This window comes from Lagopus leucura, unplaced genomic scaffold (genome assembly GCF_019238085.1).
Source record: "Lagopus leucura isolate 7727_CA_CO unplaced genomic scaffold, USGS_WTPT01 Super-Scaffold_73, whole genome shotgun sequence".
NCBI classification, from domain to species: Eukaryota; Metazoa; Chordata; class Aves; order Galliformes; family Phasianidae; genus Lagopus; species Lagopus leucura.
The window spans coordinates 54201238-54219271 of NW_024962252.1; the positions used below are offsets into that span (position 1 = coordinate 54201238).

The following is an 18034-nucleotide window of genomic DNA, read 5'->3' on the forward strand; positions in this document are numbered from 1 at the left end:
ATTGGCTGAACAACTCAAGAGAAGGCTGTAGATAGACCAGGCACAGAGGGGTCTACTTGCCAGGAGACAAGCTATGAGCACCTGTAAGCTACAGAAGAGACAGAATGAAAAAAATTAACTCTGGGAACTTAAAGAGATGGAAACATAAGGTAAGTGTCTTCACTTAACAAACTTAACCACCTTTGGTATCAAGCGGAGTTATCCCTTCCAGTTCTTGGACCTCACTACCATGAGAATCAGGATAGAAGCAAATAGAAGTGATGGTTTCCCTTCTGGACTGCTCCCAGTCCTTTTAATTTCAGCCCTACCATACATGCAGTTCTGGGCTCAGGTCTTGAAGCAATCTGTTTTGAGATCTCGATGGGATACACATTCGTCTAGATCAGTGCTGTAAAGAGAATTAATAGGGGTTGACAGCAAGGTGTGCTACCACCTTAATCCATCCCTTAGCCTTCCTGTAGCACCTTGCAAGATTGCTTTGGCCAGGTGGTAAATGCAGCAATGCATTATCTCTTGAGATATTAACATTTCTGGATTTGTATCGTGATTTGACAGGATCCAGATGCCAAATAAAAACCCAATGCTGTTGCCTTGAGGCGTATCAGGCTCCAGATTTGTAAGGTGTAGAAGGGAGGCTAAATCACGCTCTCTGTTGAGCAAAAATTTGGTAAGCTGATTTTGGAAAGCCAGGAGAAAAATAAGTGGCAATGTCTGGCAGGATTCGGGATTTGCAGCCGGATTTTCACAACACCCTGCTCTTGATTCGTGCGGTCGCCACTGACAAATCCATGCCGGTTCTTTAATCAGGCGTTGTGCTTCAGGTGCCTGACATCCAAAAGTTGTTCAGGCACTACAGCGCTGCATTCTTCTCGCCTATACTACAAGACTTGGACAGCATTCTATAAACCTTTGTCCATATTTGTTTTTCCCCCTGTTTGGACACATCAACGTGGGACAAGAGCTAAGACTGAGCGGGAGCGCAGAGGGACCGGGCCGTGACTCACCCTCCGGGGCCGAGCGGGGAAACTCCCGCTGCCGCCGGGCTGCGGTGGCAGAGCGCATGTGCGGAGGTTCCCAGCCTCCGCTCCTCGCACCCTCCCCTGCCTGCCTGCCTCTCTCCCGCCCTTCCTCCCTCCAGCCGCCCTCCTCCCCGCCCGCCGCCGTCTCCGCTCCGTGCCGGCTGTGGGTGCTGAAGTTGGGCGGATGGCAACAGCCCTGCTCCGCTAGAGACGAACCGCCGCAGCCCTTCTCGGGATCGCTGAGCGCCAACTGCACGCAGCCGGGCGGGGGTGGGTAAGGCGCTCCGCTTGTGTTTGAGCCCGCACCGCGTTGAAATGGCATCAAAATGTCTGCTTTGGAGTGATGCGCGGAGCGGGGGGAAAAGAAAAAAGAGGAAAGAAAAGAAAACAAGACAACAAAATGCGGGGGGGGGGGGGGTTAATAGGAAGAGAAGGGAGGGAGGCGAGAGAGAGGGAGGGAAAGAGGATGGATGGAGGGCGGCGGAGTGCAGCCGAAAATGCGTTCAGCGAGGGGACCGGCTGTATGTCAGTGTGAGTGTGCGTATGTGTGTGCAACAACGGGCGGCTGCAGTGAGGCTGCAAGGTGGTGTTTGTGTGTGTGTGCGTGTGTGTGCGCGGCTCCGTGCCCGCGGTGCACAAAGGGGTGGGGAACCGTACCCGCCGGCTCTGCCCGCTCCCTCCTCCGCAGCCCCCTGCCTGCGTCCGGGGTGCCGCGGGGATCTGCCGGGCGATGCCGCGGGGATGCGCCGCGCCGGGCGATGCCGCCCAGTCCCGGGCGGGGGGAGCGGGCCGCCCCCGGGAAAGCCGTGGGCACGCGCTGGCGGGGTGACAGCCGCCGGCTCGCGGTGAGGCAGCGCTCCTCCTGCCTTTCCTCTTGCTTGACCTTCCCTCTTGTAAAGCGGGTCTACTTGGCGGGAGGAGGGAGGGGAAGGAGGGAATGATTATTTCTGTTAGTGCAATTAATATTTCAATCCGAGGAGCCGGTGTGAGGCTGCTCTGAACACAAGAGCTTGCTTTCCTACCCCTCCTCCCCAGTCTCGCACTGGGGAGCCCCCGCCGCCGCCCTTCGGGGCCGCACCGCCCTCCGCGGCACCCGGGCGGCACCCGCCGCCCCCGCCCGCTCTGCCCTGCGGCATCGCCATCCGCCGGCCCCGGCCTCCTTCCTCCCCGGGAAATGTCGGAGGGCGGGGGCGGCACGGCGGCAGGAGCAGGTGGCGGGCGCGGCCGGCGGGGCAGGAGCTGCTCCCGGTGCTGGCACCGGCACAGCGCACGGCGGCGCGGGGCTTCCCTGCGCCCGGGGAAACACCGGCTGCCGGCGGGGCGGGGGATGCTACCGCCCTTCTAGCCACCGAAAGCCGCTGTGTGCTGCTGCTGCCGCTGCTCCCGCGGCTCCTCACTTCTCCCCGGGATGAAAGCACCCGCAGTTAAGAAGGCTGAGGTTACCTCGCTTGCTCGTCTGTCAAGGCTGTGTTGCACAATTCATAGCTGCCTCTTGTTGATTCCTAGGGAAACCCTACCCACGCTGCCTGACTGAGAACTGTCAGAGGCATTTAGGATTTTCAATATTTGGGGTCCTTGATTCTGTATCACTGATGCATGGTATAGGTTTGCAGCTTTTGCAAAATGGATGAAATCTCAAACACCCTGCTAGGTAAATGTGAATGAGCTGTATATCGTTTGGCAATGCTATTGTAGGTAACAGGTGATAAATAGCTTTCCACAAATGTAATATATACATGCATTGCAAATTTTGGGAGTTCTTTAAAGGAAAATAATCCCCATTCAAATCAGCGGATGCGAGTGTCACCGTCCTTACGTAAATCACTGGAGAATCTTCCTGAGACCCAAGCCAGTTAGGCAAACAAATTATTTGACCTTTATAAAGAGATGGTATTACACACTGTTATCCCTGTTATCAAATATTTATTTTAATTTGATTCTGTACTCATAATAAGCAGAGTCCTAATAAAAGATGCACATGCTCCACCCCAGTAAGTTTGCATAGCTGAAGGCTATGAGAGGTGCAAGTATTTACCTCTGTAAAATACGTGAGAGTCAGACAGTGAATGCCTTTTTCAATCAAGGCCTTAGATCCTTCCAAGTAGCCAAAATAGGAAAATAATTTGATTAAAAGCATACGATCAAATGAATTGCAGTAGTGAGTTGGACATTCAGTCCAATATCCTGGCTCTGACTGTGGTCATTAGCAGATACCGAAGGGAGAAAAGCATAAGAAACAGAACTGGTATGCAGTGATTCTTTTTCCTACTATGCTTTCAAGTTCAAGCAAACTGTAGTGCAGGGATTTCTTAAACTGGAGCTTGCTTCCAGGCCGTCATATTTAATAAGCCCCTGACTTTCTCTACTCCCTTTTCTTAATCCATTTATACTTTGGTCTCAACCACATTCTGTGGCAGTGTGCGCCACAATTTAATTATGATTTGTGTGAAAAAGTACTTCCTTTTGTTTGCCATGAACCTGCCGTCAGATAATTTCATTAGGTGCTCCTTAGCCTTCATATGTGACAAAGGCACGCCCTGTGCCTGAGCAGGTGCTGGCAGTGTCCTCACAGCAGTGCAGGTCCTGCACTGGCAGTTTGGGTCCCTTCACTTTGTCTAAAACTAATTGAGAAGAGCTGCTTGGGACTCTAAGGCCATCTCAAACCCTTGGTCTTTCTCTTGAAATATATAGACAAGAATAGTCTTTCTTGTTATTCCAGGTGAACATTTACAAACAAAAAATTGTCCCAAACCCATGAACTCATTTCAAAGAGGCACTGAAAAGCAGTCTGCTGAAAATTAACTCCCTCACTATCGATTGAAAACGAAGTCTGATTAACAGCAAAAATTTCCATCCTAATCGTCTCTCCTTACCATGAACAGAAGATAAAATGTTTTATTTTCAAACTACAGCATTTTTCAAGAAGTATATACTGAACATAAAATGGAAGCTGCATGTGAAGGATATGTATCCATGAACTCTGCACGCTGGGATTAGCATCACTAGTAATTCCTTTTTATAAAGTTCATTTTATGTGAGTGTGTGTATTGAACAGTGGGCATAGTTTCAAAAGTAAAGTTTAAATCTCCCATAAAGTTGAATTGATTTGGAACAGTTGGATTGATGTGGCACAAGGAGTGCTTCTGAGGTTGAATCATGCCTGGGGAGCATCGGTATTGATGAAATTGTTGTAGTAGAGTTTCCCTGACCTCACTGCCAGGCCACACTTGAGTCCATCACAAGTGTAATATAAGAGACTAGAGAGTTACAGAAGCACAACTTGGACCCAAAGATCCAGAAACCAGCCATGGGCACAACTTGGAACAATCCACAGCAAATTGTGGTCAGGTGGAGAACAGTAGAAACACATAATTTGAGAAATCTTTCACAAGCAAAAACAAAAACAAAAAACACTGGTGGCCTCAGGTGCTGTAATCCCAACAGTTTGAAGGAAGAAGGGACCAGGTGGCATTGTTACAAAGACAGTATAGAAGGGATGTCAGTCTGACTCTAGCCAATCTTAAATGATGTATGAGAATGGTTTTCCACTAATAAATGGCATATAGGTGTTTGTACCTTTATGCATGCATATATAAGCAGCAAACATATATATGTATATAAACTTTCTATCGTTAAAAAATGCATAAGCTTGAAAAAAGATTGCAGCAAGATTAACGAGATTAGACCTTTTTCTACTCCTGTATTGAGTGAATGAAACCACTTTCTTGTATGCTTCACACACGTCTTTAAAAACTTAGCATATGGGGATTCCTGTGGGTACTCACAAGGTCTAGTATATAAAGATGTATCAGCTCTTACGGAGGTATTGGTTGCAGTTCCATTAGCTCTCTTCTGATCACATCTCCATGCTGTCAGCTATGGATTTATTTTGCACTCATACCAGTGTCTCAAGTTTGGTGTTCTTAATGAAAAATACATCCTCACCGTATTTTGTAGCGCTTGCTCTGTGAATATATAAAGAATTCTCTAAGAACATAAAATTAATGTGACAATTAGCTTGGCTTAAAATTAGTTGAAAATGAAATTTAGCATTTCTATTGACCTCTTGTTTGTCCTAAGTAGTCCTGGTAATGAAATAATGTGATCAGACTTTCCATATTGTTAATTAATTAAAAGCTTGTGCATAGGGTATAAAAACAAATGAATAGATTAAGTCGTAATTAAGTTTATCTATTTATGGTTATAGCTAATGGCTATAATGATGCAGGCTGTAAGCAGGCCTGTGTGAGTGGCTTTGCAGGCTCCTGAGGGGTGCTACCCCTCTCCCAAGGTATGGAGCCTGTCAGCTCTGCACTGCAGCAGGTGCTGCCAAGTGGGACTGAGCCATGGGGCTGTGTGAAAGCCAATCCCATGGGCAGGCTATTGCTTCAGAGACCTCTTGCCCGATAAAAGTGGGTGTCTCTACCTGAAGTTGAATATCTGCTTTCAGAAGGTTTCCCTTGGCGCTGCTGCTGCTTCTAATGTGCACAAAGGAAGCAGCCATGCAGTGTAACTGTGGCAGGGACCTACGAGAACACTTAAAGTACACAACCAATGATCTCATGGTCTGGACTGCTGCTCCTGCCCAACCACCACAAACCCGGGCCATGGCTAACAGGGGTCCCCTAAGCCAAAGTAGGGGCTGGGCATGCTGTTGTGCTTCAGCATCTTTGCACTGCTCTGGTGATGCAAAATAGATGAAAATCCAATTTAAATGACTGATGTGCTTTGAGTAATTTGTGCTCTTCTACTATATTAATTAATCTCAGCTTAATTTTTTTTAAATGTAGGATAAATCAAAGTGACACAAACTGATTTAATACTGAATCTATAATATCTTTACGTTTTTAGTGCTAGCTTTGTCTTTAGTCTCCTTGTTTATAAAATGTGGGTGAAATGCTTCGTATTTTTCATACAATCTCAATTTTCATACATTATTTATTTTGTAAGCAAATGGCAACGAGTTCTTAGAAATCATAAAATTTCTGGACAAAATGTATGTAGGGAATTTGCAGGTAGGGAAGTGGAATAGAAATAAAATGTTAAGAAAATCTTAAATCCTAACGCCAAGCATTAGGTACTGCAAATTACACTTAAAGACACTGAGACATTTTAAAGATGACTGCTGCATAATCCTCCATACAGAAATACAAAATAACTTGCCTAGTTTCATCAGTGAGAAAGAAAGTAAATTAAAGAGTGATGCATTAACAAAGCTATGCAGCTTCTGCTACCAAAGCAGCTTCCTGTAAAGAAAAGCCTGCCCTGTGTTTGCTGAAATATAGGGGAGTACTCACAAGCTAGAGGACTCTATAGAGCCCCAACTCTGTATGTGCTGCCTGGGAGAGAACGAAACTAAGAATATACAGTCTGTGAGAGGAGACTACTACTCTATCATGGCTTCCTGCTTTAACAGTCAGTTGAATATGCCACTTTGCTTTGTAATTTTATCTCAGTGCAAGTCCAAGCAAGACTTTCTGTTAGTCTGTTTTGGGAAGGTCGAATATCATTTGGGCTGTTTTGCTGTGTTATGTTTTGCTATGTTATGCTTTACTGTGATGTGGTATGCTGTAACAACGTCTCTGTTTATCAGCAGCTTATGACAGTTGCAGTAAAATAATCCCTTGTGTTCATAGATAAAGTAATTAGACCACAGGAATCACAGATGAAGGCTGTCAGGTTATCCTTAGCACAACATTCTTACGCCTATTACAATTCAGACAGCTTTCAAATGAGAGAGCTCAAAATGCAGGGCACTCCATGAGGCAAGAGTTCTGCCAGTTGTAGATGCATTATGGCTAAGGCAAGGAGCTTAAGTCCTTGTGTTGCTCACAGTACCAACCAGTGTCACAGTATACACAATGATCTCCAAAAAGCCTAAATAAGAGGGAAATATGCAAAATATATTTTAATAGTGTGGTTATTATACAATGAGAGTGACGTTCTGAAATTAGAAATTTGGCAGTCAATCTACTTTATTATGGTGCTCTTACCCAGTACTGCAAGCAGCTCCCAGTCTCCATCGTTCATACTGCACCACACCTTTGGGTGGTGTAAATGAGCCTCTCTCAATTGTTTGCATTGTATGAAAATCAAGAGCAGTGAGTAATAACTTCCTTTACAAGGGCTTCACAAGAAGCCCCAGTTTAATGAACGTAGGTGGGAAGTGTGTTCCTGATTACTCAGTATCCAAAAGGTAGCTTTGTTTCCAAGTCTTAATGTCTTAAGAAATGAAAAAAGCTCTAAAATATTAATGAGATTCTTTCACGGCTTTCAAGATGAGTTTGAGAAGAGAGGAGTGAGATGTGTAACCTATTTTTTGTCATTCATTTACAGTGGCTTAAAAGTATACCCATGAATTATTTTCATGCTTAGCTTTACTTCATTGGAATGCAGTTGTCATATAGTGATCTGATAGTCTAACTCATTTGACTTGATGTATCTCATAATCTGGTAACAAGTGTTTAATTTGTACTGTTTTTTTTTTCACTATTGTATTTATTGTGTTCACAGATTTTTATCAACTCTTACTGTCTCATACAATGTGAAAAAAATGATAGTAATATTCAGATCTTAGCTGCATGACAAGCATCATGCTGACCAGTTTCAGATTCAGTATCTGATTAGTACATATGTAAAAATGGTTCATAGAGCTACTATAAAAAAGACAGTACTGGTGTAGTGAGGGTATAGAAAAGAATAAATGGAACACCTTTGCCCAGTGAATGTAGCAACTTCATAAATTAGAAAGTTATGAATATAGCAGCTTTGAGTGATCAGCACCTTTACAATTAGGCATTGGTCAGTGATTTAATATACAAAGATTGACTGTAGAGAAGTCTGACTGTTTATGGGATTTGTTCTGTGCTCTGTCTGCAAAAAAACCATCCTGTATCAAATATCTGTCTTAAAGTGCATGTCTGTACTGCAAATAGCAGTGTAGGGCAGAGAGATCTGACATAAGTTGAACACTGGAAAAATCTAGTTAAAGCAGCACTTGTATCCTGTGTAAGAAAATGTCCTTATTTTACCTCTACTATCTGCATGTTATCTCACATCCTGCAGCGCTCAGAAACTGAAAAATCCACTCCTGAACTTTTTTATTTTTAAAACAAAATGACTCCTCAGAGCATTTACCATGAAATATGTTTCATACTCTTTCAGCCATTGTCTTAGCTCTTCTTCAACCTGCCTCAATTGATCAATATCCCTCTTCATCTAAGGACTTCCCAACTGTGTTTCAGTAGCAGTCAGTGAAAAATACTGTAGTAACGCGGCTTTCACATGGCAAAGATTTCAGTTTTTTATAGGTAATGAAGAGCAGCTCTTCTGGGTACAGGACTGCATTTAGCACTTCTTTTACTTGCCATAACTTTCAATTCTTGTTAGATTCCCAAGTTATGACCCTGCAAAAGCAAACAAAACAAAACAAAACAAAACAAACAAACAAAAACCAACAAGAAAAACAGAAGCTTGAGCTTGTGCACCTGAACCTGACCTGACCTTCTATGTATGGCATGGTTAGAGTGGTCCCAGATCCAGAGACTGTTCCCAATAAAATGCCTGAATGAAGCTGTCCTATTATTCAGATCAGGGCAGCCTAATTACAGGAATATAACTAAATTGTCGATTTAGCCTCTAAGCCAGAGAAGAAGCCCTGGAATTGCTTAGCTTTCCAAAATACATATATCACATCTTTTCAGGATAAAACTTCCAGCCTCTGGCTTTGGCCTGCAGCCTATCTTCTCTGGTTTACATTAGATTCAACCAAAGTAAACTCCTGTTTGCTGTGACTTAGTTACAAATGGGTCTAGATCACCTTAAGTTGATGATTTGTCCTTGTTGGCCTGCATTACTCCTTCAATATTTGCCTACAAACGTCATCATTAGCAATTTGTATAGTTCCTTCTGTTTTGTTCATAATTTGGGGAAGGTAGTCAAGTTGCGTATAAGAACGTATTTCTGAAGTATCCAATTAGAAACACGCCTTTTGCGCATACCATTTTTAATTTCTGTCCAAGATTTTTCAGTTTTTAGTGCATATAATTTTTACCAAGTTCATTTTCATTACATTTATTCTACAATCAGAGTGTTATGTAAACTAACAGAAGTCAACTAGTTTATGTTGAAAATGTAGGCATCAACTTCAGCCATCAATTGGTAACCCTATGTAAAATACTAATATAAATACATTTCATTAATCTAGAACATATCTATGTAGCCTCATAGACTATATTGACCATAGCTCATATAGAATGCTTTTAATTATATGAAGTTTGCTCTAGTCCCTCAAATTAATATTACTATCAATATTCTACCAAATGTGTGGGATGTGGTGGACATGGTTTTATATTCAATATTCATTTCTTTCAAACATATCACAGGGAATAATTCTTCAAGCATATTCAGTAAAAAAGTGTAAAGTTTAGGAAAGGAGAGAAAGGGGACTGGCTCATATCTGTGCATGATATAATGGAAAAGTTAGATATATACTTTCTGTAATTGAATTCTGATGAGCTTTTTTCTTGACTGGGCTTATAATGCTCAGACCTGGGTTCATATAATTTGTAAGAGCAGGTGACATTTCAGAATCTTTTAACAAAATAGAGTTCAGAAATCTCCAAAAAGTAAAAGAGAGTTCTATCCTTCATATCATGATCTTGAGAATCTAGACAATCTAATAAACTCTGAGAACGTATACAGAACACATCATGAAAAGGCTGTCCTTACTAAGGAAGTGTTTTAAAATAATAGTCTCATCATGCCATTTTTTTTTTTCTGCAAGCTTATTGTTTGAAGATCCGTGTTGCTTCTGCATTATAGGACATAGTAAGCAGCACTGCTATTTCATGGAGAAGAAATACAAATGGCAATTAATTAAGTGATTCCTCAGGATGACACAGTAAAATACTGGCAGATGCAGAAATTGAATATAAAAGGAAAAATTAGTTTTCTTGTTAATTTAAAGAGTCAAAATTTAACACCAAGAATCTTGACTCACACTTCACATGACGGCTTTACTTTTACCAAAGTAATGCGGGTATGTAAAATATCAGGGAGAGCTTAAGCTACAGAAAATCTCCTGGACAAAACTGGAAATTTGCATTTGACTCAGAAGTTAGTCTTTCTAATCAAATGACCAGACCAAAGACTATGTATTTCCATCCTGTATCATTACACTGATGCTTTGCATGTGTAACCTGATTATCAGCGCTAAAAGCATTAGTTACGGCCCTATTAGAAAAACATCCTTCAATAGGAAGCATAGGTTTGAAAGGTTGAGCAATGTAGCCCTACATCTTGTAAATGAGAAAGAGAAAAGGGAAACATAACATGATATTTCTTGCACAAATCTTCTGATATTTGGTTCATCAGTTTTTTTTTTGTTTTGATTTTGTTTAGTTGGTTTGTTGTTTGTGGGTTTTTGTGTTTTTTTTTTGCTTTGTTTTGGTTTAATTTTATTTTATCATTTTGTGTGTGTGTGATCCATTAAACTTATAGCTTTGTCTTAGATAACTCTCCATACACAGAGCGTATGGGAAATACTGAATCACGGACTGAACCTCTGATAGACCACCTGAGGCGAGCAATGAGTCAGCCCTGGGAGCACAGGTGAAAGTAGTTCACCTGTACTAGTGGAAGGGAGGGAGCCTGGCTCCACCTCTCTTAGACTCCCATTTAAGAGCTGACTACCACTAGGGAAGGTTCTCTTTTGGAGATCACTCCTCTTGAAGTCTTGCCAGTGAGCCTAGGACAACGGTAAGCTTTCTGTCCATTCTTCTTTGGCGTGGTAACCTGTTTAGCCTAACTTTCTTGTATGTTTCTTAATTATAACATTCATTGATTATGCATAGAGTCATTAAGATAATACCTGTTCTAACTTTGATAAGTGAAATATAAAATAATTTTATATACTTAACTGCTAGTAGCTTTTCTGATAAAAGATCCTGTGTGATCATGGTTATAATGCACATCATTTATTTTATTTTTTATTGCTCGTAACAGGAGGGCTGAGAGTGAATTAACTAGTCAACTCATGCTTAATTCTACTAACAAATGCACAATATGTTTTCTAATCCTAAATTACTCTCAGCATTAACAACAGTGTAGGTTCTTCAACTTGATCGAATCTTGGCTTAGGTGAGATGCTTTAATCAATCTATTATCAGCATATGTATTTTTAATTTAGCTTCAAATATTTTGAATAAATTGCCTTGCGCTGAGTGCAGAACACATCCGTGGACAGTGGCATAAGTCAGTTTTTCCAAGATGTTTGCTGTGGAGTATTCTGATAGCCCAAGTAAATATAAAGTAGTTTATTTGTTAGTGAAAAGAAATAAGTTACTCCATGCCCCTTTAAAGATGGGGGAAGAGGGGGAAGTTTCATTGAATTCATGTAAGAAAGATTTAAAATGATTTTAATATAGGAAGACTACACTTGTTTGAGAGAGTAACTTCTTGCAGACTGAGCTGTAGCTGGAATTCAGTTGGTGTAAGAGTTTTAAGAGTCCAGATACTTCAATTGCTGTTAACATATAAGGCATTTTTCCATTAACTTTAATGGAGTTCTGTGTCAGAAACTTTTCTTACATGCAATGCTAGCTGTCAGTCATTTCAAACATGCGAAGAGCTGTTAAGTAGAAACTATTCTGCTGGGCAGTGAGATCATATGCAGCAAAGGGACTGAATACATCCTGATTTTGACCCTATGCTGTGAGATATTAACTGGAATCACCTGAAAACAGCATTTTGTTTTAAAACGAAACTAGAAGTATTAATACAGTAAACTTTTTCTTTTAAATGTGTTAGACCTCAATCCATGTAGGTAAGAGACTGCTTTAAATTGTGCTAGAGTCTTATCCTCTGAGGTGAAGAGCATATGCAGCAGGGTGCCAAGGAAATCGACTGCTATTGAACCAGACTGGAAGCATGTGCTTGGCAGCTCTCTGGTTTAGGCTGCTTTTTATTAGTATGGCCAATTCCAGCAGGTGGCTTAAGAATAGTTAAAGGAGCACTGGAAAATAAGAGCATAGACTGGAGGGAATGCCATGGCTAATTGCATCCAAATCCCCAGCTGCTTCCAACCACCAGTTCTTACCTTTTTGTTCTTTTTTCAGGATCAATTTAATGTTAGAAGCAGGAAGGGTTTTATATCTATTCTTATTCTAAGAGTGTTCCAGATATCCACTTGATAACCTTTTTCTTCTTTCCTGTTGCATTTATCCAAAGATAGCTTATTCCCCATTTGTTCCTTTGCAGTCATCCATGTTAAACTGGTCTCCCACCCTTCCATTTGTCCACCTAACATAATCATCTTCCTCCCCTTTAATATTTATGTCCTTATATTGCTTTGAAGATCAAGTAGACCACAAGATGGAGGGAATCCTCAGAATGTGAAATCTCTGTATTTTGTGAAGGAGGAAGTCTCAAATGCCATGAGAACAGTTCTTCCATTCATGGAAAAACCTCCTCCAGCCTTTTCTCCTCCTGATTTTTATCTATGGAGTTCAGTGTAGTAGGAATGTGATAGACTGTATGACTACTCCATAAACATCCTCTCACTCTTTTATTTAAAGGCGATCCCATGGAAGGTACGGCTAACATCAGAAGGAAGCTTAGAATTGTGTCACTTGAGTTTCAGCACTGGCACAGAGCCTTCCTTGCTGTAAATAATGGCCTGCACTTTGGCCACAGTAACAGCATGCAGTGCTATACATTTGGGGCTGAGTGGCTGGATGACTGTGAATAGGAAAGGGACCTGGTGGTGTTGGTTGATGCTCGGCTGAACATGAGCCAACAGCATGTCCATGTCATCCTGGTCTGCATTAGAAATGGTGTGGCCAGCAGGAGTAGGGAGGTCAGCATCCCCATGTACTCAGCACTGGTGAGACTGCACCTTGAATATTGCGTTCAGTTTTGGGCCCCTCACTACAAGAAAGACATTGAGGCCCTGGAATGTGCCCAGAGAAGGGCAATGGAGCTGTTGAGGGGTCTGGAGTACAGGCCTTACGAAGAGCAGCTGAGGGAGCTGGGATTGTTTAGTCTGAAGAAGAGGAGGCTCAGAGGAGTCCTTATTGTGCTCTATAACTTCCTGAAGGGAGGTTGTGATGAGGAGGGGTTTGGCCCCTTCTCCCAGGAAACAAACAGGACAGGAGAAAATGGCCACACGTTATGCCAGAGGAGATTTAGGTTAGGCATAAGAAGGAACTTTTTCTCTGAGAGTGGTCAGACACTGGGATGGTCTCCCCAGGGAGGTTTAGTAAATGATGGTAGCAATGGTAATGGGAGGATGGTTGGATTAGATGATCTTGTAGGTCCTCTCCAAACTTGTGATTCTGTGATTCTAAGAGTTGTCTTTACACCTAAGCAAAGGTTTGAACTGAGAGTAAGCATGACATTTCCTTTATTCTGCTTACTGTAGTTTAGCTGAGTACTGAGAAATACTCAGCTCTGTCTTAGGGCAGGGACCTCACTGCAAAATGAGATTTGGCCAGGCTTAAACTTATGAAGGCTGAACAATGATCAAATGTCTGATGTGATTAACAGGCACCAATGCCTTCAGCAAATGCAATTATAACTCAGCCTCAGTTTATTTTTAATAGTTTTTTAAAAAAAATTGTATTGTTCAAACAAACACTAAAGCCTTTCAGAAATCATCTAAATTTGGCTTCTAGACTGTTTCAGACTTTGAATGTTTTTCACTGCTTCTGAGTAATGCTCAAGGTTGGTGCTATTAACACATTTGAAAACACTTTCATCCACATCTCCTTCCTAAGATGTTGCATGGGTGCCAAAGTAAAGGGCATGCGTCGTGAGTATTATCTACATGTGTCAGAAGAGAGCTACCCCAAGGTTGCAGATATGCACACGCAATTTGTTAAAGGCCAGTCTGGAAGTTAGGCGTCCTAAATAAATATTTGGAGACAGCGCTGTGTTGGTATCAGTGATCAAGCAATGAGCACTGATCTTTTGTTTGTCCGGTGACTGTTTACTCCATGAGGCTCAGTGGCTGAGCCTGACAGGCCCTCTTCTACAGGAAAAAAAATCTAGTCTTGTTCTCAACACAGTGATGTGAATGGAACATGGGATCCTCTCACCCATACAACTGAGTGGAACACTTGATTTTTGTCCCCTCATAAGCAAAGCTTCTTAAAGGCAAAAGTAAGCCACCACAGCACCTGTTTATTCTGTCTACAAATATAATCTGCAACTTCCTAAAATCAAAAGTCAGGTGTTAACTTGTACAAAATAGTGTCGTCAGAAATATCTAATCTTTGTCAATCTCTATCCAGAAGTCATCAGTCATAGTATAATTATAACAACAATGTTGTAAGTTAGGATGAAGATGGGAAAACAAAATTCAGGAAGTTTTGAGACCTTTTGATTGTCTTTGAGAAGTGTCCATAACCTCTTCAAAGTAGTAATGGGAATGGTAAGATTAGAAGTAGATCTGTAGAGACATGATGATCAGTGGCCAGAGATAGTTGCTGACAATTAAAGTAGTCATATACTTTTTTTTTTTAAGGTGTTTGATGCTCCTGCATCCTGAAAAATGAAATTAAAAGTATTTTCAACAAAAATATCACACAATCACAGAATGGCCTGGGTTGGAAGGGACCTCAAGGATCATGAATCTCCAACCCCCCCCACCATGTGCGGGGCCACCAACCTCCCCATTTAACACTAGACCAAGTTGCCCAGGGCCCCATCCAGTCTGGCCTTGAACACCTCCAGGGGTGGGGCATTCACAACCTCCCTGGGCAGCCTGTTCCAGCTCACCACTCTTGTAGTAAAGAACTTCCCCCTGACATTCATCCTAAATCTCCCCTCCCTCAACTTAAAACCATTTTTCCTTGTCCTGCTCTTGTCTACCCTTTCAAAGAATTGACTTCCTTCCTGTTTATAGTCTCTCTTAGGTACTGAAAGGCTGCAATGAGGTCACCCTGCAGCCTTCTTTTCCCCAGGCTGAACAAGCCCATCTCCCTCAGTCTGTCTTCATATATCATGGTGCTTTCCCACAAGTCTATTCCAGTGAGAAGACGTGTTATTCCAAATCAATAACTGCAAGGTAAACCTATCAGTGTTTTGAATATAGAACAATGGGCATGAACATAGGCCACCAGCCTAGCAGAAAAATCTGCAAAAACTTACTTTATGACGAAACATGTGGAATGAAATAGAGTTAAATTGAATTGTCCACAAAGCTACAAAATAATTTTCTTTCTGGAAGAGGAAGTGCTTGAATCAACTTCAAATAAACAGAAGTTTATCCTATTCAATAAGTGGAATTAAACTTCTATTGAGATGCTAACTACTGTTACGTTGTCTGGCATACAGCCCTTTATATGATCTGAAAAACTTCTTATTCCACAGTCTCACACATCCACTGAGAACCTTTTGCCTCTGGGTCTCCAGCTGTTTCTCTGCCTGCGTCTTAAAGCAAGAACTTGAAAAGCAGGAAAACTAATTATTGATATAGACAGTCTTCTGAAAGATTTAGGCTGTATGTATACTTTTGAACTGTCTATCTGGGTTTTCCAGGTAAAGAAACAATTCTTCAAGAGTGGAAATAATAATCTGCAGAACCTGAGAGATTGACAAAATGTTAGAAGAAATGCAGAGGTGGCTATGTTGATGCAAAAGCATGGAATAGGAGAGTAAAGAAGTAAAAGTAAAGAGCATAAAGCTGAGAGGACAATAATAAAGCTGAGTGTGAAGAAAAGACCTTTTGTTGTAGAGATAGGAAGGAGAGATTTCAGATTTCTGGAAAAAATGAAATATTTCAACAGATGAAATGATGGAGAGAGGAATCAGTGATTGAAGTTTAAAAGGTTGGAAACAGAATGATTTGAAAGATTATGGTACAGAACAAACTGGAAAATCTGGAGAGGAATTAAAGACAGTTTCTTTTATCCAATGAACTAAATTAACCAATGCAATCTCAAGGAGAAGGTCATAGGTAGATGAGAGGCTGAACAGAGCAAGATCTCACCAACAATAAGCTGACTGCATAGATAACAGTGTAGACATAAGGCAGTAGAGAAACATACTGTAGGGAAAAGAAAAGCAATATTAAAGAATGCTGATAAAAGATGCTGAATAATTTTATAGTGAAGACTGGGGGGAATGGAAGAAACTTATAGTCACTTTTTAACATAAAAACTGATCCCTAATATTTTTATTATCAGAAGTGGTTTCTAGCACCTGAGGAGTACGGTGTCTATAACAAGGTGTTTATTCTGCCTGAATACTAGTTAAGTTATAGAAGTTTTAGTTTTAAAAGTAGCTTAAAACATGATATTTTTCTTTAACTGAATTATAACGGCACTATCAACAACACCAGAATCAACCAACCAGACAAAAAAGGTTTAGTTTTCCTTTGCCATCTGCAACTAAAGTTTCTTACTGAGTCACTCAAAACTTTGTACTGTTAAACTAGATCAGAACCAGCAAATAGATAACATTTCTATAATTTAGCTTCCTTTCTAATCCACATTCAAATTAAGACATCCCACACTCAAATTAATACTTCTTTGTATAAAGATGGGCAAATATATTCCTCTTGAAGGGAAAGAAAATCAAGTTTTTCATAGCTAAACTACATCTGGATCTGAAGATCTACCAAAGAAAAGAAAGAATACAGACAGCTTTTGATAGTAGTAAATGGTCATGCCTATATTTGCTTTATGTGCAGAATCTACTGAAGACTTTTCTCATCCAAGGCATACTTTATTTCTATTACAGGACTAAGGTATTAAGAAAAAAAAGGTGCTACTGAGCCAACTGCAAGTCTTCCAAAGATTTTATCACTGTTTTTTGGAGTTAATTCAAAATTTAATCATATCCTAATCAATACCTTTAAAATTTCAAAACTGATTTTGTTTAATTGTACTACTACAAAAAAGCACACTGTCCACCATCCAAAATTTCCTTAATATTTTTTTTCCTCATCAATTCTGTTTATGGAAGATGCATAACTATCGTACTATAACGTAACTATTGGCAGCACTGTTTTCCAAAAGTACCAGTTCTCTGGTAAACAGAAAGATACTAGCTTTTTCAGTAATCTCTGAACTCACGCTGTGGTGTAAATCTAAGATCACCAGTTTTGGAGGGGTTAGAGGCATTACTGATTGTTACTCTTTTTATGGAAAGGTAAACATAATTTTTAGATGAAAGAGAATTTAATGTATTAAATGATTTCACTTAGAACATTCCCTACATTTCCATTTCACATTCAGCCTTCCAGGATGAGGTATGTATGTATAAATTGAATAGGCATGATACAGAAATAGCCAAGGAAGAGTTTATCTTCTACACTCAAGCTGGGATTGCAGTAGCAAGTAAGTACCTTGGCCACAAACTGCTATAGACAATAGGAATCCGAACTAGGATTTACTTGACTTTCAGTCCTCTATGTTCAAGAATCCTCAACATCTAATTGCCCATACATCCAAATTTCCCAAGTCATGTTCCTCAGATGCCTATTACTCTGCTTACATACCTGAAACTGCTCCCAGTTGTCACTACCAGCTCTTATCAGAACAAATTTTCTACTTGAGATCTCAGAGCTGGCTCAGTCCAGGAGACATGCTGAAAATGTACTTCTCCTAAATCGTCTGAGCTGAGCTCACGAAACACAGAAGACAAATCAGCTGTCACTCCAAGATATGACTAGGATCCTTCTTCAGCTATAAGTAGGTTTTGCAGTTGTTTAATCCCTGCTGCTCTCACCAGAACTGCTGCCATTTTCTCCATCTTTCTTTCATGAAACAACTGCAGGATGAGCAGCTTTGGCTGGATGTGAGATGCCTCAGTTACACATTGTGTGAATCTCAGTTCAGACCTTCCCAGAGACAAGAAGACCCTGCTTTAATCATCAGTACTGTGTTTGAAAAATATTTAAAGGGAAGGTTACTGTCTGCTATTTCTGTTGATGCTATGCTGCTTTTCAAAACAAAGAAGCAAACAAAAATCCTCCCCCCCCACCCAAAAAAAAAAAAAAAAAAAAAAAA

The 18034-nt window shown here is 41.0% G+C and overlaps 1 protein-coding gene across 1 annotated transcript in view; it reads left to right on the forward strand.

Annotated features, from left to right (window-relative positions):
- The first annotated feature begins 1190 nt into the window (after positions 1-1190).
- The window catches only part of RGS17 (regulator of G protein signaling 17), a 69050-nt gene continuing 52206 nt past the window's right edge, over positions 1191-18034 (forward strand). Inside the window, exon 1 of the mRNA XM_042891885.1 lies at positions 1191-1289. The gene's annotated coding sequence lies outside the window, so the exon portion shown is untranslated. The remainder of the gene's footprint in view (positions 1290-18034) is intronic.